Source organism: Syngnathus typhle, linkage group LG20, assembly GCF_033458585.1.
Source record: "Syngnathus typhle isolate RoL2023-S1 ecotype Sweden linkage group LG20, RoL_Styp_1.0, whole genome shotgun sequence".
Classification (NCBI taxonomy): domain Eukaryota; kingdom Metazoa; phylum Chordata; class Actinopteri; order Syngnathiformes; family Syngnathidae; genus Syngnathus; species Syngnathus typhle.
The window spans coordinates 1,035,389-1,058,622 of record NC_083757.1 but is presented as its reverse complement, the minus strand read 5'-3'; the positions used below and the strand labels follow the sequence as shown (position 1 = coordinate 1,058,622).

Below are 23,234 nucleotides of genomic sequence, written 5' to 3'. Positions count from 1 at the left end.
CAAAAGGCCGTCTGTACAAATGGTGACGTTCAAGACGCACACACGTACACGCAGTTACCGCTCGCTCGTTAGTTGAGGTAATGTTTATACAGCATTATGCCATGGCACACAAACATTCAAATGCTTCTTGTTCAACATGGAGCACTTGGACAGGAAGAGGAGGGGAGGAGGAAAAAAAAAAAATGTAAAGTTATATTTGAGTCACATGTAATAGCTGCAATTATATATTGGCGATATGGAAGGCCTGCCTATGTGTGTGTGTGTTTGTGTGTAGTGTGTGTGTGTGTCTACACTGGAACAAAGGGCCACTTGTGTCAGGGGCCCCCCGCTCACTGCACCTCTTACCGTAATGATATTCCAATGCTTGTGTGCGTGTGTGTGATGTTGAGTCTAGAAGGGAAATGACTAGCGCGCCATGCCAGATCCTCCCTACCCCCCTACCACCTCTCAAACCATTTGCAAAGACACACCCCACTCACACACACACACACACACATACTACTATACAGTATACATTCACATAAAATAAATGAGCTGTATCGCTACAATCTCAAGGTTTCGATTTGCCAATCAGTGTGTGGCTGTGCGGAGATGGATTGTTTGTGCATGTGTGTTCTGGATTTTTTAGTGTTGTGTGGCGCAAAACTTGACTTTATCATGGGGACATTTTTAATTGTTGGGTGTTGTAGTTGGCCAACACATCTATTACTTTAAGTTATAATTATTATTTATTCAGACTTTTTAAATACATCAACAATTAATTGGAAAATAATGAACTTTGTAATTTTAGAGAAAAATAATCCAATGTCATAAAAATATTTCTGCCTTCATGATTAGAACTTTTTTTACTCTAGGGCTCCCTCTACAGTGTTAAGTGTATTGAATTATTATTTTTCAAAATGTCAATGTTGTATTCATAGCTCATGGGTCAAATGCTGCCTTATTTTAATGATTTATTTTTTTGGAATGATTTTTTTTTTTTAGAATCCTGGCCCCTTGCAATGCCATTAAAGGCATCCAATGTGATGTGCAAGATATTTAATGAAATATTTTCAGATTTATTTTGTTATATGTTAATGGCCAGTGCAAATGTTTGATCATATATTTTTCTCCACTCCAAAGCTTACTGACTGTAACTAATATTTCATTTAATTCTAGTATTTTTACTCAACACATTAAATCATATCTGTAGAGAAATAAATTGATCTCAAGATGATGAATTTACAACATGTGAAATATTTTTTATTTTTTTCTAAAACGTGCCAACATTTATTTTTGTGCTGAGACAGCACAGAAGAAATGTGGCAAGGAGATCTCTCCTCCAGCCGAGGGGGGGGGGAAAAAAATCCATTTTCATTAACATACCAGTTTGATGATGTGGCTTTAGGATAAGGTGGCAACATAAAGAAGCCAAGGCGGAGATAGAAAAGGGATTTAGAAGCGCACTTGAGATGACAAGCGTATGAAACCAAGTGGATTTAAAGAGAAGGAAAACACAATAAAAACAACAGAGGAGGCAAAAAAAGGAGACGCTGAGTGCGGGCCGGTCGATGCGTTTTGACTTTTTTAAAGCTCTACTCTGCCGTGTGGGGGAAAAAAAAAAGTTGCCCCCCTGTGCCATCTACATATTGTCAATATGCTGTCTACATTTTAAATGGTTTCAATTTTCGCTCTCAACACACAAACACAAGTGATGTAAATCAGAGCATTGCCACAGGGGCTCCGGCAAAGAGCGAACAATTGGAATGAAAACCTTAAATAAACAACGGTTAACAATATTCATTCCTCTTTCACTTAATTACGGTAAGTTTCTAAATGAACAAAAGCAACGTTCAGTGGTCCCTATTGCAGTGTTTGTTTTTGTTTGGGTGAATATTTGGGCAAAGAAATGTTCAAACTTGAAAAGAAACACCATAATGATGAAGAAATAAAATGAAGCAATATCTAAAAACTAGTAGCACTGCAAAATATCTTACCCAACACAATGTCAAATCTGAAATGAGACCCATACTGACAGGGAGGGTCGTGGTAGTTGCTGCTCTTTTGGTTAGCAACAGTGAAAATGGGTTAGGCAGTTTATCTTTTATTTTCTCTTGAATGTAATTACAATCATTTGCCATTTTCTGGTATTTACTTGAGGGAGAAGACAAATGATTCCAATCTCACGACATCATGACGAGTGTCATTTAAGGGTTCGTGACCACGGTAGGACAAAAAGGGGGAGACGGAATGCGTGAGCAAGTGCGTGAGGAGGAACATAAAAACCGAGAGAGAGAGACAGAGAGAGAGAGAGGGAAAAAAAATCAAGGGAGGCACAGAGGTGTGCAACACTCCATCACAGCAAACGAGTTAAAGCCTTAAGGACCCCGAACACACTAGATCAGTGCTTCTCAAATAGTGGGGCGCGCCCCCCTTGGGGGGCGCGGTGCTATTCCTGGGGGGGCGCGTGTGACCCTGGGGAACAGGCTTTTTTTTTGGCAGTACTAGAATAAAGTGTAATTGCGAATCTTCACAGCAGGGGGCAGTGGCGCTCTCATTGTTACTTCTGTGACGTTTGCGACAGTACAACATTTTACGACTTACAAGACAAGTTAGGATAGTCACGGTGGGGAAGGGGGGGCGCGAATAGTTTTCTTCTTGCTAGGGGGGGGCGTAACAGAAAATAATTGAGAAGCACTGCACTAGATGGATGTCTTTGTGTTGTGTACAACAAAGTAGAGGGGGGGGGGGGGGGGGGTCAACCGTGTGTGTGCGTGTGCCTGCTGCCCCCAGTGCAGAGATTTGGAAGCTCCACAGGCTACCCGATCCATTTCAACACAAGTCCAAAATGTAATCAATTATACCCTGCCAGTTAGGTTACTTGGAAGTAGTGTCTTACTTATTTCCGATGCACCAACTCATGTCTGGTGATAGTTTCCACACAGCAAAGAGACGTTTGCTCCTTCACGTGCATTCATCTTCAGAATATCTGCTTAGTCTAACTGTCTAATCGTTTTTTTAAAAAGAAAAAAACTGGTATGGATCTACTAACCTGGAATGGATATTGCAGTACTTCTAGAATTTCTGGCAGCGGTATGCGCATTTCTATCGCTTTTCTATTTTTTGTAAATAAATTAAAAACTAGAATAATAATTTCTGGCTATAATTCCAGCCAATTTGAGGTAATACTTGCGGTATGCGCATTTCTATTGCTTTTCTATTTTTTGTAAATCAAATAAAAACTAGAATAATCATTTCTGGCTACAGCCAATTGTAGTTTGTTTGGTTTTTTTTTCTTCAGTGTGTGGGGTCTCCCAGGCAGAGTGACACTGATTTTCTGGTCGCATTTCGATGTGGTTCGTGCCATTTTTCGCAACATTTCCTACAAAATCTTTGTGGCAACAAACTTGATACGATCGGGGACAGCAATTCATCATTGTTTTACAGGCCATGCAAACTGGGAGGTGGAAACGCAAGCAGCCTTACCCCCTCCATCATACTTTCTTTCCTTTCAATCTGAGATGTTGTTGATTTGTTCCCTTTCCAAGAATATTTGAGCATCTCGCAGTCGCCGGCCGCCATTCTTCACATCTTTCATGTTTTTCTCATCCCCGCCATGCAAATCCGACTATATCTGTGGGCCCTTTGTAATTATTTCTCCTTCTAAATTCATAAAACATGTTCAGCTTGAGCCCCATGACACACACACACACAGATATTCATATACATATATATAGTATATAATTTGTGTCCTGTTTGTAATTATCAATCCATTTGAGGATTTGAAGAGTTTCTGTCTGGAGCTTAAAAAAGGCTTGTTGTTCTGTTCCGACAAAACCACATCTGAAAGAACACACACACACACACACACCACAAGAATCTCATAGGAGGGGAAGCCACAGTGTTTGAAGATAAGATTTTCTTTCCTCCTCATCCTCATCCTCACCTCCTCCTGTGTTTGTGTGTGTGTGTGTGTGTGTGGTGGTGGGGGAGACTCTCCTGAGTAATGTAGTTTATGAACAAACTTTATCAATCATATTTTGCCAACCAGAGCACACATACACTCATGCATACAAACAAACGTCAACAAAACAACGACGGCTGATTTGTTGCTGGTCCAAATATAATCCTCATATAATGTTATATGTTCTAATATAACATTAGCTTGTATTTCTGTGGGTGGAATGATATATATGCAAGTCACAAGCAAGAGACGATTTACAATGAGACACATTTTTGCGTTCCAATAATTCCCACTTTTTGGAAATTCCACATTTTTGCACCGCCCTCGAATTTATGCCATGTGTTAGCATGGCAGCATGTTAGCAATTGCCAGTAGAAATAGCACATAGAAACAAGGCAACACATTAAATCCACAATAATTATATTATTATATTATATATTATTATATTATTATTATATTATTATTATTATACGGCTCAATAATATTAACTATATTACTGAAATTCAACAAATGTAATGTTTTCATATTTCCTTCATCGGACGCAACACTGCGACAAAAATCGACTGTCTCGCCCTTTAATTCTGATATGGACACTAAATTAGAACTGCAGCCTGAGTCGTGGGCATTAAGAGCACAGTGTAGACTCTGAATGAAAGTTTGATCTAATGAGGCCAGGAGCAGGCAGAGTGACATTTAATGGCACGGAGCGACCGCCTAATTGCCTGTACGGTGGCCGCCGAGGTCCAAGTCAAAGAGCCTTGGGAACGACGCGCGGCGCTTTACATGGAGAGCCTGCAAGGGACAGCTGACCGAGGCCTGCGTGCATCATTTAGGACTTGAAAGGAGGGTCTACCAGATGGAGAAGAAAGTACTTTCATGCATTTTAGCACGATGGCGCTTCTCCAACATTTTTACACCTAGCCCCACTTACAACAATAAAATACAACACATCATACACACACACACACACAGCTCTCTCTCTTGCTCACACAGACACTCGCCGAGATGCACAGCAGGACCCGGTGAGAGGGGGGAAATTAACAATATGCAAACAAGTAGCCCACCGTGAGTGGTTGACACCTAGACAATGAAAACACAATTAATCTGCTCTCCATGCACGCACGCACGAGCAGCAGCAGGGCATGTGAAGTGGGGCAATGATTAAATTGGGTGCCACAGCCAGGCGACTCGGTGATATACCGACACACTCAACACATTGACTCATTACACTTTTGACTAAAAGTTGGACGGCGTAACGTAAATGGCGTAAATCATTCAAATGTTTAGCTGGCTTTTTCTTACACTAAGGAAGGGCGGGGTGGCACTATTTGCTTGCTCGGTAAAAATCGCTTTGTAAGTACAAAAGAAAAGAAGTGCACAATCCAGACTCACCTATACTAAAATGGTCATTTTTCACAATTGTTATTTTTTTGTCACTTTTTCAAGAAATAAATCAAATCATGCCGTAAACCATACTATAAAGGTAATTCATAAAATGATTGTGTAAAAGTTGAAATCACTAACTCCTATATCAACAATGAAAATCCCTCTCTCGCCAGTCTTCATCCAACAGCAAGAAAAACATAAAAAGAAAAAAGAAAACAAAAGCAACCGTCAATTCTGCACGGTCATCCACATGCCTCCAGGCAATCATCCCTGGAGATGACTATGATTTGCTCTCCCGTGTCAATAAGAAGTCATTCTGGTAGTCGCTGTCCGTCTTCCAGGGATGTCAACAAGTTGGAGGACAAATAACGACAGCATTCAAAGGCAAGCAGCGGCTAGATTGAGCTCACATATCAAGTGCTTGGCTCAGCATATGAGCGTTTCTAACCCCCCCCCACGCCCCCCCCTCGCCCCTTTCTTGATAAACAGCCGACGTGTTCGCCCCTGTCGCATGCCGCAGAAAGTGCAGCGGAATTTCCGATTAAGATCAGACCATTCAACAATCGAATATAAGTTGAGGTGAAAGAAAAACAAAAAAATCAATCAGACATGATGTGCGTCGCATTTTTGTGAATGTCAGCGACAAGACGAGGCATTCAATTCAATTGGAATAAAAACGATTGCCTTTTTAAAGGCGCCAAATACTACGATTGTCTTCATGGGCACTCATTTTTCACACTTTGACATTCTGCCCTATACTAGTTGAACCTGTTTGCTAAAAATAAAAAGTCACGCTCTGGACACGTGATCCACTTCACATGAGCGTTATTAAACATTTCCCCGTATGATATACCGTGTACACCACGAGGATAAAATGGGGGCTTCTTGAACGATCTGGCCCAAGTGTGCCCTTGTCCTCCGCCGCACAAATTATTAGCGTTGTTAAAACAGCAAGCAGGACTGCAAACGCTCCAACCTTCAAAAGTAGAAAAAAAAACCGGCACGCTTGCCAACATGAATCCTGCACTTTACTTCTCGTTGACCTTCTCTCACACACAAGCATGAGGAAGATGACGCTGTTGTAAAAGGTCAGCGTACATGCGGCTCAAGTCTCTGGAGTTTTGCGACCATGTATGTGCGTGTCATCCCATCACACGGCGGGTGATCCAAATCAGAAATAAATCAATAGCACTCACACAAGTTGGTATTTTTCAAGGCTTTCTAGTCATGCCTATGTTTATGGGTGCGACTCACCGGAAGTCATTGACGTTGTGATTCAATGCATACAAACACAAACTAGCGTGGGCCATAATTCACCTTCCTGCTTACGCGCTCAATCGGAGCACAGCGCGGCATCGTTCACTGTCGTGGATGCCTTTTGGGAATAAATCTCAAACATGCTAATGCTATTCCAAAACAGCATTCCTCTCATGGACCATTACACGGATGGCTGGATCAATGACAAACAAATGCCACTTGGATCGATGGACACTCCCGTTCCAATTGAAGCGTGTACAGTTTGGGCGGAAACGTCCGCGGACAGAATGTGGGATCGATCTCCGTTGGTGCGACTCAGCTCAATTAGCGCGGCTCTTTGTACAGGATCAACTTTATTAGCACCGTTGGGAAACAACTAGGGTCAGACGCAATCAAATGATACCTAATGAATTACACGACCGTTCGAGCGGCTCTGTCATCTTCTTCAACTTGTTTCAGTCGATAAACAAATCAATTCCATTCGAGTTGATGTGAGGAAGGGTATCAAATAAATGATGTGAACAGGGCATTTGTTATTGATCAGCATCGTTTAACGTTATGGGATCTGGCCGGGGACCAGGACGTCCGTCCCATTGTGTTTCGTCCAGTTGATTGACAGGCACTCGCCCCAGCTCCAACTTATCGTGGTGAAGGGGGGAAAAAAAGCGGGAAGGGAAAATGGGCGGATGAGACCTTCCGTAAATCACAATAGCTACACACACACACAAAAAAAAATAAAAATCGTCACCCCCTTTTCAAAAAGTGACGGCGCAGTATGAACGCCATTGGGGAGGATTTACTGCATGGCCTGTTGTATTATGCCGCATTAGTTTTATGGAGGCGGGCCCGATACAATGTTGTCGCAAAGCGGCAATTATTAATTATTGTTGGAGCAGGGGGGGGGGGGTGTAAATCAGAAAGCGCTGCAAAATATTGACAAGGCACTTTGGCTTCCAGATAAATCCACACAAACTGGCTGGCTGTTCTTCCCTCTCGGCCAAGCAGCAACGGCTGCTGTGTCGCTTTGAGTTACGCTTCCATCATACACACGGGCATCATGCGTGTGACCATGCTCTTTCTTTGCTTTTGCCCTTTATTTGTTCCAGCTCAAGCAGATGGGCAGTTCTAATCAAACAGACTGTCGCCCCCCATCTGTGTGAGGTATTAATTTGATTTTAAATTCACAATGAGCCAATCGGGAATACGAGCGATGCATGCATATTTTTGATTTTGCTCCTTTTGAATGCGCCTATTCCAATTCCATAGGGTAGAAAAATGTTGAAGCCATTTGCCTTGAACACATTCGCTTTGGAGGGACAGAACAATTCTGCCGAGCGACAAGCGGCTCAAAAATCCACACGGAGATTCGAACCCGGAACTTCTTGACCGGATTCTTGTTGGATTCCCAGTAAGACTCGTTTTGAAAAGTGTGAAAGGGGTCTTTATCTGGCACTTTGAGCTTCCATCGTCTCATTCCGTCACTTTGCCAAACACGACAATCAATCAGAAGAGGGCGCCCGCTAAAATGTTGACACTTTGGAGACGTCATGTTTTCATCTGTCAGCTGTGTCGTTTTCCAAAGCCGGTGTTTACTCCGACCAACAAACACATATGCGCTTCTTAAAATCTACACGTGTGTGTGTGTGCGTGTGTGCGCCTGCACACACTTGCTGCACCAGTGTGTTTTTTTAGGTGTGTTGTCAGGAAGCCGGCTGTCAAACGTGACGGCTGAGGTTGTGCTCATTAGAAGCACGCGCACACACACACACACACACAGGTTTAAGGGGGTGACTGGTGCGGAAAACAGAGAAGTCATTCAGACAAAGTGCACCTGTTTTTTCGAAAACGGTTTAACAGGCAGTTCCAGCACAGAAAATACCTGGTCATAAACACACACACACACACACACACACAAACATACAGGGATTGGAAAAGTGGAGGAAAAGAACCGAAACTATCCAATGAAGCCAACAGTCTCCAGTAATGGGCCGACTGACAGAGCAGTCACCTGACTTGACCTACGGACGCCCGTAGATAGACATGACGGGCCAACTTTGTCTGAGTTCCGCATGATGGTCACAAACTTTCCTGAAACACAAATGATTCCCCCCCCCCCCCCCCCTCCCAAAAAGAATGTTAACGAGCTATGAGCGCGGCATGAATTAGCCCGGTGGCATTTTACAGAGATGGTGTACATGCCTCCTGCTGTCAGGCGGGTGAGAAGGTTGACTCAGGGCATCATTTGCATACAATTCCTATTAAGCGGACGTTAGCGAGCGAGCGAGCCAGAGAGTCATCTCCGGAACACCGCCGAGAGATTCCAGGTGTCGGCGAGTCCAAACCACTACAGAGGCGCTGAGTGGGAAGATGAAGGAGGGAGAAATGTATGTTGCGGCAAAAAAATGAATGAAGAAAAAAAAAAGATGTTTTGTGGGAATAGCTCAAGAGCTTTGTGCTCAACACATGTTCTCCAGATACAAACGTCGAGCCTCGCTCACTCTTCACTGTCAGGAATGAATGAAAGAAAATAGTGCATTCAAAAAAATTCCAATGTGCTCATTTTGCCAACCTGGGGGGAACCTCACTCCGTTCTTTCCACACTAATCTGTTTTTAACACAATAGTAACAGTAACAACCAAGTGCACTAGTTGGGAGTGAACTTCAAATTTGATTCAAATTCCCCAATCCAGATTTTTAAATAAACAAAATAGCGCTAATTAGCATTCAGATGTCCTTCTCTCATCTCGGTGTGATGGGGTTGCGTGCTGTCAGGTCAGGGCGCTGCCAATTATTCATGTGGATAATAAAACAAAAAAAGGGCAAGTGAGTGCATGCAGGAGGAAGGGAGGGATTACATTCTGGCCACAAGATCAATATCACGTGTATACACAAATAATATACAACATGTAATCAAAGGTATGAGGTGAAGCAGCATGTGGCTAAGTAGCCATAAACAATCGTCTGGACGTAGCAGCTCAATGTTCATGGTACAGCGCCTGGCACGCGTAGATTTAGGCCGCGCAACTTTGAGTCCCTTGCGATATTAAAAGTAAAAGGACAACTGTGTGTCTTCCACTGTTTACTGCAGCCATATAAAAACATAGCACCACATTAATATATCATCAATTCTGCGGTTAAATGTTCGGAACAGACAGTAAATCATTTTGTGGCTTCTTGCTCTGACTTTTTTCCCCCCTCCCTTTTTTTTTTTCTTTTTTTTAAGCATTGCTCACGCTCGGCCTTGTTCTTATTAGATTTAATGTAGAAAGCCATTTGGAGATGCGCAAATCACAGCAGTGAAGCAATAAAAAGAAGAGTGGAGTCTTGCTGCAACACATTCCACATTGCAAAGCGGCTGTGGTGAAAATATCACGCAAGAGCCCCACAAATATGCTTTGGGAGAAATAATTACAAGGTATCTGCTTTTATAAAAGAAATACAATTTAAAAAAATAGAAGAAGAAGAATTGTTTTTTTTGTTTGGTAAACAAATTTTTTTCCGATTGGTTTATGTGAACTAAATGGAAGGGCAGAACACATGATCGGAACTAGAACAAAGATTAAACGTAAAAATGAAAGTTTCGAAGCCAAGTGCCCAATCTGAACAAGCGTATCACTGGAACAAATGAGTTAGTATTTGCTCCAGCAGAGGATTTGACGAGAAGTACATCAAATAAAGCTTAGGGAATTCTCAAGCCGGCAGCAGCTCCACTTGGACTCCAGCATCATCACGCACACGTGGAGGACCACACACGTGGACTGGACACGCTTCCCTGCAGCTAACGGCGCATCGTTCCTCGCACGTACAATTAAAGTGGAACGATCCCCCGGAGTGAGGGAGGCGGCTATCATAAATATGGAAAAGCCACGGCGTGCCTTCCTCCCTGCTTCGGCGCACGCCGGCGTCGGCGTGTTTGCGCCAGCCGGCTAAGCGCGACGGCAACAGTTCCGTCGCTCCTTGGCCCATGGTCAATGTGTGTGTTCCCCGTCGACGTTGGTGTTCTTCCCCCACCGGGCTCGCAATTGGGAAAGTGACTCGGCTCGGCCTGATTGTGTGCACGGAGCTTGTTTAGGTTTGCGCCAATTTGACGGGATCTGCCCGCTAATCCCCGGCCGGTGTGGGGATGCATTTAGAGTGAAGCTAACATATGCATTCCATCTACCGTAAATTCCGGACTATAAGCCACGACTTTTTCCCAAAATTTTTAACCCTGCGGCTTATAGTCAGGTGCGGCTTATATAAAGATTTTTTTTTGTGATTTTTGTGATGACTTGATCACTTTTATACACTGCGGTGTCTTGAAGAAAAAAACAACAACAAAAATACTATTTTGAAACACTACTATGGCTGCTGCGTATTCTGGCTGTGTTGCTTGTGACTATTATGAGCTTTAGTAGGAATGCAAGCTAGGTGACCTGCGTCAAAGGGCTCTAAACCCTTCGTCACAGGCAGTGTTTAGAAAGACATGTTAAAGTATGTTATTAAAACTTTAAAAAGGCTTTCTGTGAACGGTCTTTCCTTGTAAAAAGACGCGTGTGCACGTGCGGCTTATAGTCCGGTGCGGCTTATACAAGAAAAAAACTAAAATATCCCCCAATTTTAGCTGGTGCGGTTTATAGTCCGGTGCGGCTTATAGTCCGGAATTTACGGTAATCAAGTAAAAAAAAACAAAAAAAAATCCATTTTCAATGTGAAATACTAGGGGCTGCAAGAAGTCACACATTGCGCACCTTTGTGATCACAAACACAATTAATCAGAACAAACGATCTTGCGCAATGAGCCACATGCTGCTTCATCAAATACAGTATAATGGACCACTGATGGGATTTTCGTAGCGCAAACCATCACCATTCTTCTTGCACGCTTGCTAAACTGAAGCAAAACTAAAACTAAAAAAGCAAAAGACACTGTAAAGGCCAATATGTCTTGAGTTTTCCTCCTTTTTCTCATCAAGAATTGTCAGCGCCACAAGACAGAGGCGTATTTATTTGACTTGGGGCATTCAGTGGAGCCAAAGCCATGAGGAGCCATGGTAACGCTCTGGTGAGCTGACACGTTCCGCTAACACACGTACACACACCCGCGCACACACACACACACACACACCAATTCCCAGACTTTTCCACAGCTGTCATATATCTATGGATGCGTAACACTAATGGAGGGATAAAGAGTGTCTGTGTATTCTGAATATGTGTGTGATTATTTCTTCCTCTATTTTTTTTTTTTTTTGCTATTTGATTTGTCTCCTTCACTTTGGGGAGTTGTTGTTTCTGTCTACGAGCCAGTATCTGAAGACGCACACACACACACACAGACGTGCATAAGGGGAAGCCATTAGTCGCTATAAGAGGCACACAATAAAGGTTTTGTTACAACTGCTTCTGTCAAAAGACAATAAAATATTCATGGTAATAAACTGTAAGGGATCCAAGTCGGTTTTAATATGGAGCAACACACACACACAACACACACACACACACATACACCATCTCCCTCCCTCCCTCCCTCCCTCTTATGATATACGTATATATAGCCCATTATCATGTTCCTAATGACTTACTCATTAGATTAAGAACTAATATCAAACACACGAGTAGTTTACAAGGGATGCATTAAAATACTTTCTTTATGAGCTAATCAACTATTTCTCATCATCACTCTTATAAAATGATATCGATGAAGCAGGGGGATATTTACACATCGCAATATAATGGGGGAGTCACAATTTTAAAAAGGGGGAAAGAGTCACGTGAAACTGTCATTTAGGTGGTATTTGTTATTATTAGGGGAAAAAGGGGATATTCTGTGTTTGGGTGGGAATTTGAACCAAACCTCTATCAATCGAACCTGAACTTACCTTTGCGTTGCTGATTGGCCGGGACAGACAGATGACCCCATACGGCATCACAGTGGGCCAGCTGAAATCCTTGCGCTTCAAAATAGCTATGCAGCGGGAAAAAAGAGAGAGAAAGACAAACATGAGAAATGACTAAAGAGTAGAACTTTCTACATTGATGAATCTGCAGCGTTGATCTGACCAGACAAATGAACTGAGGCCACACAGGAAGAAATGTAATAAATGTGAGCGCCGCCTTTTTAGCCCCCCAACATTTGCATTGCAGACATACGTACGGTGCCGTAACGGATGACCCCTGCGGGGGCGGCCAGGCGCTTTAATGAAAAATAAATTCACACTCAGTGAGCGATCGTCCTTCTAAAGCGGGACATCAGTCATGTGCGATGGATTAAATGTGGTGGGGAACTTGCGCAACTTTTTTGCAGGGGCTGGCTGGGTGGAAGGGGGTCTTTTTTTTTTTCCCACACCATGAATAATTCATGTGTGCTGTTCTCAAGTGGCATCAGTCATTCGGATGCCAAAATCTGCGGCCTGGTGGCAACTTGTTGATATTTCAGAGCTTCACTTTGTTTCCATCCACCCACACAGCCACATTAGCCACTCTATGTGTCAGAGTCGTGACTCAGTGCTCGTCAAAAAATAAAGAAATGAATGGAAGATTCCTTCCGCGGACACTGGCTCCCAAGTTGGAGGTCGTTCACCTGTGATGCCCGGATACATTTGGCCTCTGGTCCTGATTAATCGTGGCAATTTAAGGGGACGTTTTGGTTTTTCCCGGAATGGCCATTGCCCGCCTACGGAGAAATGCCGTTTTTTGCACTCGTCACAAGTTAGTGGTCGATGGGACCCCAGATGGAAAGTCCTCAAACTGTTGCTGTCGGGGACAGAAAAAGTCTGTCAGGTAGCAATTTTGCAAAAGTGCTCCAGTGTCAATTGGCGAGCATGGGCAAGGGGAATGATACGCTTCCAAAAAGAGCAACAAAGCGTACACTATCAAATGCTGATGACCTGACTTCTGTCCAAACGGCAACTTAAATGAAATAAACAAACAAGCAAAAAAAGCAAGCGACTTTTAGGACACCCTGTACTTACGGCCGCGGAATGAAGTCGCCCCTACGATTTGTTCAACAGCAGCCTATAAAGCAGGGGTGTGCAAACTTTTACTCGTGGGAGTCATTTGTGTTTTATACATGTTCAAATAAATATATCTTAATATATATATATTTCGACATAAGCCAACTTTTTTCCACCTTTTTTTGTTTTGGAAGCATTTCTGGATGGAATAGTTCAGCCCACAATTTCCGCTATGCCACTAACCCAAATTAGCATCAATGCTACGGGAATTTGAACAAATGCTTCTCTTACCAACAGAGCTCACAACAACACTTACAGACATCTTGGCTGTCTTGGAAACAGCTATTGGTAGGGGACCTTCTCCGCCACTCCTTTGTGCTCGTAATTAGGCAGCATCGCTTCCAGCCAACCTCATTTCTGCCTGGTTTGTTGCAGCACGACGTGGTAGCACACTGAAGGCGTGCAGGTCAAAGGTTAAACTTGCCTGTAAATAAATAAATAAATAAAACGTGGGTGATGAAATGCAATTTCACTGGGAACACAATGTTTGATGTGAATTGAAGAAGAGCAGGAACGCAGGAGGTGGTTAGGGCTGGAAATGATACATTTAGAACTATTACTCATCTAATCCACATTCCAGCTCCACCTTTGGCACATGATTGTTTTTTTGCTGGAGCTCCTTCATTTAACCGAGTGTAGTGCATGCGTCAAATGTTGCACAATTGGCGTTGATGCCAGGGTCGGATGACTCACAGAGAACTCACACGTAGTCGGTCAATTAGGGGAAGGCTTCAATGAGGCTAGAGACACTAACACAACTACTCGAGAGAGAAAGATCAACATTTGTGACACACACCCTTGATATCCATTGGAAAATAATTGCATAAGTATCAAGTGTGTACATTGATGGAAATGGATTTCAAAGAGAACTTGCGTGTCTCCAGGCAATACGTTTCAAAGCTGCCAAGAACGTATTGATTAGAGCCGAGTGGCAACATCGCATCTCTGTGTCCGCCGTCAAATATTCTGTTCCCTCGCAGCATCTGTGTGAAGGTAATTGAACGTTGTGTGTGTGTGTGTGTGTACGCTGCACGGTGTCCTCGTTTCACCTCCCCCAATAACCGTAAATCCTGCGCGTAACTGACTCATTCTGTCAAGATGCGAGCGCGGCCATAACTATCGTTTTGATCAAACTGCGTGCGTTGTCTCTTTGCCAAGCAAATGAACTGCCCCTAAACACAACATTATCGCTTGCGCTCACACGCACGCACACGGGCCTTCCCCGTATGCCATTGGAGGGAAAAGTGGGGCCCGAGGGCCACGTCTGGCCCAGAGCAGAGCGTGCATCATTTGTCCATTGGGCACCGTAAACAAAGCCTTTTACTGCTTGGATATTGCAAACAAAAAAAACCTGGTCGAGATACAGATGTGAGAGTCCTTCCACATTTTCTTTTCAAATGCTTCCTTCCGCATTGTTGGCCCTTGGCGGAATTTGTCGCAAGCAATGGACTGAAAAAATAAACCATCCAATGATCTCTGCTCATGTAAGGGCTGTGAGCTTAAGCCCCTCACCTCTCCTGGAGCCTTCTAAAACATCAAAACAAGGTTAGGAGCAAGGTTATTGCCACTTTTCTTTTTTTTTTGGGACTCAAATCTTCAAGTTACGAGACAAATCCTTCAGCCACTTTGTCAATGGTGCTGAAAAGGAAGTTGAACTTGTGGTCACAGCAGAAGCAGCCGGGGGGGGCGGGGGATTTGTCAGGGATACAAGGATTATGTATTTTATGCTTAAGCTCAATTATTTTAAAAAAAAACCTGACAAGGCTGGAATACAAATTCATTTTGAACTATATCATCAAACCAGTGTGTTTATTTTTTTCACAAAATGCAGAAGGGTGGGGAGCCTTCAATTATACACCAGTGCAAAAAAAAAAAAGAAATCCCAAAATGAACTGCAGTAGTTGGTTAGTTGAAGGAAGTTCAGATTTGGTGAGAATTACAATCGATTCTAATCACATTAAAGGTTACAATAATTGACTTGAAAATGGAGGATTTTCCATCGGGCACAAATTGGTCTGAATCTAATTACCTGCGCCGGAGAGTCAACTTCTTCATCTAGCGCCCGGCAATTTCTTGCTGAAGCCTGCTACAGTTGCACAGCGAACAAAAAAAAACCTGTTGTTGTTTTTTCTTTTGCTTCTGTGTGAGCACACAAATCCCAGGAGAGACGCTACGGATGATGTCCAACCTTGTTGCATTATTGAGACTGCGGCTACCGAGCTGCGTCGCCACTGAGTAATCATTTTGGGACATGTGTGAAGTGGGACTACTGCCGCCTGGATAGAATTTAAAGCAAGGTTGTTGGATTTTTTTTTTTTTTTTAAAAAAAAGGGGGAAAATTGAGCAGCAGCAGCAGCAGCAGCAGCAGCAGCAGCAGCAGCAGCCGCTGCAATAAATGAAAAGGCAATGAGTGTATCTGCTTTGAAAGTGTTCATGAAATTCACCTCATTATTTATTGACAGAAGGAGAAGCTGAGGGAGACTCAGAAACATGGAAGAACATGTCCCCTACATTCATTCGTACACTGCAATCATATGAACAGCAGTAAGATTATAATAAAGGATAAGAAACTCACTTGAAAAGTGACATCTGATCAATAATTCACATCCTCTTTATAAGACGTTCAGGTTTGAATGTGGCAGAAGAAGAAGCATGGTATTCATCTTGCATTCAAATGGAGGAATTAAAAAAAGGCAGCGACAAAATGAAAAAGTTTTGCAAAAGTAAAATAGGGGAGGATGGAGAAGAACAAGTCGCCGGTGCAGCGGTACAAAAGGTCACTAAGGTTGTTCTTTTGAGTTGAGCGTCTGCGATGAAAGATGAAATAGAAGTGTTCACATCTCTCCAGACAGAGAAATGAAATGGCAAGGAAGGCTCAGCCAGAAAGACGACGGAGCTCAAAATGAGACAAAGAAGCTGCGAGTCATGATCTGAAAATCACATCTTGCCGGCCGGGGGAAAAAGAAAAGAAAAGAAAAGAAAAGAAAAGAAAATGAAAAAAAGTTTCATGATGAACAGTAAGAATCAACACTTTACTGCCTAACTTAAATGGCCACCTCACCCTCTCCAAACCCGTTTTAAGGTTACCCAAGTTAGCGTTAGGGGTGAGTCAGAGTGTCATATGATGCCAAAAATTGTTTACAGTTGCCTCGAAAAGCTTTTGCTGAAATGAAATCACTTCAACATCGTTCAAAAAGGAACTTTCTCATTTCAATTCAACATAGTTCCTGGCATCAATACGCCACAAGATGGCGCCAAAGCCAAATCAAGCACAAGAAGAAGAGCATTTTTCAAACTGAAATAACTCATTTTTTTAGGTTCTGTTCCTAAAGTGATTCTCTCAAAAGCTCCTCCGGTTTCTTCTCCGTCACACGACCACAAGCAAATATAATCCGTCTTTTATCAAACGTGAAAGCAAAAAAGCACGCTCGCAGAAACAAATTAAAGACCCAAGAGAATAATCAAAAGTTGCGTGTGTGTCTGATCTTGTCCTCTCTCCTTAAGCTATTCTTGGTGAATATAAACTACTTGTGTGTACGCCCACGTGTGTGCGTGTGTGGGTGTGTGGGTGTGTGTTGCGTGTGTCTCCTCAAGACGCACTCGCCAACCAAATTGCCAAAAAAAGTCTTTCGGGAGGTTTGGAGTTTCATGCCTCGCCTTCAATATTTCATAAGACAATTTGCATAAGTTCAAATAAGAACTCGTGACCTCGGCTTTTGCATTTTGATGCGATGTGCTCTCGACTGATAGTCGAGTCCGTCCGTGTCTTGACGACAACATTACACTTATAAAAAAATCATTAAAAAGAAATGTCATGGAGCTCTTTTAAGAGAATCACGCAAAATGTTTACAAGCAGAGATGTGAATTTTATAACAGTAAAGTCCACATTTGAAGATGAACTCGTCAATTGACTGGTCATTTTTCTCATCACAAGGTTCTTTCTATCCGCAGCCCGCGTCATCTTCTTAGCCAAAGCGCATTGGGTGTGTTTGCGTTTGCCGTAATCTGGACAGTGGACAATTCATCTACATTAGCAAGAGATTAACCTGCTCCCCTAAAACATCCATCACCGCCACGCGCACGCACGCAGGCACGGGCACGTACGCGTTTGCCGCCCTGGGCAAGGGCAGCGGTGCCCGGGCGTACGTGAAAATTATGCAAAACATGGTGATGCGATGCTGGCACACACACGCACACACACACACACACACACACGCACAGACTAGAAAATGTATTTTGGATCTATCAGGAGACCTTGACACCTTCCAGCAAAGTGAAAACATCACACTCTGCATCAGTAGTTTAATTTGGATCCACTGTGACAGCGGTTCAAAACGGCCAGTACCAAGTCCTATCAAGCCCATGGAAATGGCCATAAAAAAAAAAGAAATATGCTGACACGAGAACAAGCACGGCAGAAAATGGATGGAAGGCCAATTAAGATTTAAAGGAGAGCGAGGGTCTCCGGTGCTTAATTGATTAATTCATTGATCAAGAGGCCATTTGTAGAAGCGACGACAGACGCATGACAGAGGGAAGAGAAATAAAGTGAGTGAGAAAAAGGACGACGGGGTTAAAGGAGATGGAGAGAAAACAGCCAGTCATTCTAGCTCTTTGGCAGCATCGCGCTCTTCTTTTTGCCTGTTTGCTTGGGTTGCTGCGGCAACGGCGAGCCGGGCTGCTGATAAGTTGAGCAGATGGTGCGGACTGACTTGTTGGATGGCTTGCTGGTGGCAATGAGTGGGCTGCTGGACGCAAATATTGATACTGGTAGGTTGCGGTGCCCTGCGATTGGCTGGCGACCAGTCCGGGGTGTAACTCGCCTCAGGGGATAGATAGGCTGCAATTCACCATGACCTCATCAAGGTCTTCACCAGACCCAGTTTTCGGGTTCTACAGCCCATCGTACCTCCATCTTCAGTTTCGATCTATATCATTTTGACTTAGTGGGCATTTTTCAGGCCAAAAAAAAAAATGCCCGGAGGAAGAGCAATGTTGTGAAAGTCAACCAGTGGCGAAGGAAACATGCTGCTTGCACGTGCTGAAATGAGGATTTGTCACAGCTAATTACGCATGCTAAGGTGTGCTGGTCTCTTTCCAGAAGACACTCAATGAATGATGACTGCAGGGGAAGAAGGCGAGAGATGCTTGCACGATGAGGAAGGAGAAAAATGCGCACAGCGGAGATCAGAAATCTTTCACAGAAAGACAAATTTCACGTCTCCTTCCCCGCCGAGAAGGGAAACTGAGGCGAGGGGAAAAAGTCCACATGCTTGGAAGCGCCGGTTAAAAGTCAGGCACAGATAAGAACGGGAGGAGACGGGAACGGATGGAGGGGGCGAAAAGACGAGGAGCATCGCCGAGAGCGCCTGCTAACGGAAAGGCCAGCGCTAACATTCCTGGCCGAATAGATCAGCTGGCAAGACGAGAAAGACAAACACGGCAAAGGAAACCGCGTCTAGACTGCTCGCTCGCACGCACGCGCTCACAGATGGGACCTGCTACCTTGGACAATATGGGTGACCGCTTCCAAGAACATAAACGGGGAGAAGGATGATGACGATACGAGTCGAGGAAAAATCAGGCCCAAAGGTAGAACGAGACAAATGGGGGTTGTGGCGGCTCGTCAATCGTGACCTCCAAATTTGGACTCGGTCAAGACCGGTTGACTGATTTGAGTAGCTTCCGATGGGAACTCGCCCTGCCCAACATGGCCGCCACATTGACATTGCTTCGGCAGGCTGCTCTATCGTATCTGCTCTTGTTACTTCAACGTTGTCCTAATTCTATTTTATTCTTTTTTTTAACAATTTATAAAAATGGCAAACATATTTTTGTTGTTTGCCTGGACATAGACTGCGGTCTGTTTTATCTGACTCAAAAAGATTTGTGGTAAAGATAACTTCTGGTTACACTCAGACAGGCTTCAGATCTATGATTAATCCTCTTTCAAGCAGTTGGGAAAAAAAAATCCAGTAAGACACGACATTTCTTTTACTCGATGCCTCGGGTCAAAGAGGAAATCCACAAAGTTAAAATGAAACTGATGTCGGGCTTCGGGGCTACACGAGGACGGTAAGAGTGGCTCCTTAATAAACACGAGTGAGTCACGCTTTTACATTTGCTACAAATACGTGATATTTGTCATCCACTTCCATGTGAGTCAGTTTCCTTATTAGTGGAAAAATCGATGAGTCGCACGATGACAAAAAATAGATGACTTGATGCCAACATTACCGACCACTACAAAGACTGGGGGGGGGGGGGGGGGGGGAGTCAGTGATGAATGACCTTGAGTCTCATCAGAGAAAAGTTTGCGCTCAATTTCTCAAGGGACCGGGATCTCATAGTCACCTGACCCTGACCTCCAGATGTGCGAGCGTAGCTTCCTCGCCGAGCTCTCCCGAGTGATTGACAGGTCAAACGGGCTGTGCGCTGATTGCTAATTGGTCTCGGGTAAGTCCAAAACTTTCAATCAGCTCCACCACTTGGAGTGGAAAATAGACTTCCGTGACACCTCAGCGACTTTTCTCTGCAATAAGAACCTTGAAGGTGACCCGCTCGCTGGGATGCCTCCAACTGGCCACGGAAGATGCCTATCGTGACCTTATTAGACGTGCATGACGACGAGTCGCTCAAAATGTTGTCTGCCGCCAAAGTATCCAATCTGACCCATGGCTCTCACCTGTTGGACTCTCACATGAAGACTAAAACAGACGAGCTCAACCTGAACGTTCCCGTTGCAATCAGCCGTGGACTTTGCGAGCTGTTTGATGTGTTCGCCGTAGATGGAAATGAATCGAAAGCACTCAGCGGGACAGCGAGCGATCGAGCGAGACGAGTGCGAAACGGCGGCGGGGGGGATCAAAGAGCAAGCTTGGTATTATCCGGAGTTTCTTTGATGAGTCGCGAGTTGGAATTGACCACCTTCATATATGATTCCACCCAAAAATGTCTGGGCGGTCGCCATGTGTCGAAACGTGACAAATGGCTCGCCGCTCGGAAGGGCAAGACTGCAGCTTGGAAATGCGAGATGTCGCCGCCGCTACAACTCATTCCGCTTTCGGAAAAGAACAGATCAGATTAGCAGAGGATGACGTTTATGGATTGACCGCAACGTCTAATCGGAATTCGAAGTCGTCGTTTTACTTCCCTCCGTCACATTCTAGCCATCGCTGGAATTTCCTACTTTACTCATCATTAGGAAATGCTAAAAAAAAAGCTTTTTTGTTTTTCTAAATCTGCAAAATAGGAGGGTAAGATTTTCTACTTGGTAAAAACATGCGTCGTTGAATTCAATGTAAATCTTTTTTTTTGCTTCAATTCGACGGGCATTGCGCTGATCCTTCGCGTGGGTACGTCTTGGCCACCAGGGGGCAGTGACAGACATAATGGATTTGCTTTAGACGACGTTAAGAATACATCCATATTTATAGATGCACAAATGTTGCTATGGATGACACAACACACACAAAAAGATCTTAGCAGTTGAAGCGGCTTTTTTCCGGGAGCTTCGTGTCTCCGTTTGAAGCAGGATTACAGAATCTTTGGCAGTTCGTGTCACCGTCAGCGGCGGCCATATTGGACACGACCGCCACAAGGCAAACCATCTGGCAAATCAGATGCGACTTTCAGTACAGAACAAACCGTCTTACTGAAGCAAGATGTGCGAATACTTTGTCACTGTACTTAAGTATATCGCCAGGTATTTGCTCTTTGCTTCAGTGTTCGTTTTTATTTCAACCACCACGGAGGACAGCAGATAAAATGTCCTTGGACTCTATATTTTCTTCCTTATGTACAGGAAGTGAACCAGCACTTGTACTTTTTGCACACCTACGTAATTATAGCCCGTGGGCGCTTTCACCACTTTTGGCGGCCACTCACGACGTCCTCAACAAGTAAATGCCAAGCTGGACAATTTTCTGTCGAACTTATTCCAAAGTGTTTGTGACGTCTTTGTGAATTTATGATTTACTTGCGCTGCTCCGATGACTCGCGGCAATTTTTAGTTCCCTGGCAGCCGACGTGGCCGTGTTTTAACTGTCAGCTACGCCCCGGGAAAAAAAGAAAAAAAATGAAGAGCAAAATTGATGCGCTGGCTCGTTGAAAGAGATGAACACTCTTGAAATGTTGTTGATGGATAGCCATCTCTGCTGTCCTCAACTGAGGAGACAACTCTTCTCATTTATTACACATCCAACTAAGTAAGCCTGCTGACAAAATTAGCAAAGTAGCAACAAGGACAAGCAAATAAAAAAAAAAAACTAGCGAGCTTCTCGAGGATTGGCACGTTTTGAGATAAGCCACTTTATGCGACGTGAGTAATGACGCAAAGAGAGAAGAAACGCAAATGCAGGAAGGCCTTAGAAGGAAAGCGAGGAGCACAACCCAGCTGATAACCCAGCTGCCCAATTACACTCGTCGGTTGGAAAAGCTCCTCCACGGAGGTTACCAGCTTAACATCTTTTTACCGGTCTTTGCCGACAAGATAAATCATTTAGTCAACACTTGTTTATATTGGTCTGGGTGAGTCAATGAATGGATATGTTGTTTTTCAAGCATCTTACTCAGCATGCAACACGCCCTCTGAGCGCAAACCGCAACCTTTCTGATCTCCCGCCACGCATTCACTTTCGAGACGACGTGCAAAGCGCCAGGCTTTTTTTTTTTTTTCCTTCAACGTTGTACACAGCAGCGGGCCGCCCCGAGAGCCCGGCTCTCCGTGGGGTGTTATGGCGCCGCAACGACATGACGCCGCGTCCACTCTCGACTTGTGACGAGGGGGGTCTCGTTATTAGGCGGGCCCGAAAAATGCGAGGAAAACATGGCATCATGAATTACGTTGACGGGTGTCTTTCATCCGATTTTTGAGAAGCATGATTGGTCACAAGATTATGGGGCCGCTGCATAATGGAATGAAATCCATTACCTGGCTGCTAACTCTTAGCCACAAAGAAAATAAGATTCACTTCTGCTTGAGGGTCTTGAGGCTTTTCTGATATGGCCAATGACAAATGCATCAATGTGCAAGCTACTCTAGATATGCTACCGGGCTTTTATCCCATCAATTGTTCATATTTCCATACAGCACCAGCGTATAAAGTATCACTTTTTGTTTTTATACAACTGTAATAGCTCCATCATTTCCCAATTGTGAAGCAGACGAGCAAACCGCTTGTCTGCCCCGGAGCTTGGTGCAAAATGTTTGATAAGCATCTGGCTTGGGTCTGACGGCCGGCTCCGCCAGACAAAAAGGTGCCATCACCCTCTCTTGTCAAGTCATCTTCAGCCAAGCGTACGCGCGCTAAAATGATGGAGTGACTTTACAAGAGGAACATAGGCAGATGCACGTGGGCAGATGTTATATACGATGAATTGAATTGGTTGCATCAAGTCCGGCCCTTCCTCACGTTGACTTTCCACTCGCCGCTCAGAGCTCAGCGCGCGTCGACGTGCGTCTGCTTTTCTAATAAGAGCGCATTGCAACGTTGGGGCAAGGGATGGCTAATGTAAGCATGGAGGTAGCAGAAAGGGAGGAGGGCCCATGCTTGCTTGCTCCTGAGGTTTGTGCTTTTGTCAACAGTGCCATCCAGTGGATAACAACATCTTGGAAGAGATGGAAAGCACATATGATCCTCATCATTTAACA

The 23,234-nt window shown here is 44.0% G+C and overlaps 1 protein-coding gene across 4 annotated transcripts in view; it reads right to left on the bottom strand.

Moving 5' to 3' along the window:
* trps1 (trichorhinophalangeal syndrome I) overlaps nucleotides 1-23,234 on the bottom strand; it is a 91,293-nt gene that overhangs the window by 62,267 nt on the left and 5,792 nt on the right. For 3 of the 4 annotated variants that reach the window (XM_061266705.1, XM_061266703.1, XM_061266714.1), the window contains exons 6-7: nucleotides 13,838-14,005; nucleotides 12,448-12,533 (exon numbers count right to left, since the gene is read on the bottom strand). The gene's annotated coding sequence lies outside the window, so the exon portion shown is untranslated. Of the gene's footprint in view, nucleotides 1-12,447; nucleotides 12,534-13,539; nucleotides 13,583-13,837; nucleotides 14,006-23,234 lie in introns of all 4 variants that reach the window. The other variant, XM_061266704.1, reaches the window with a different exon arrangement.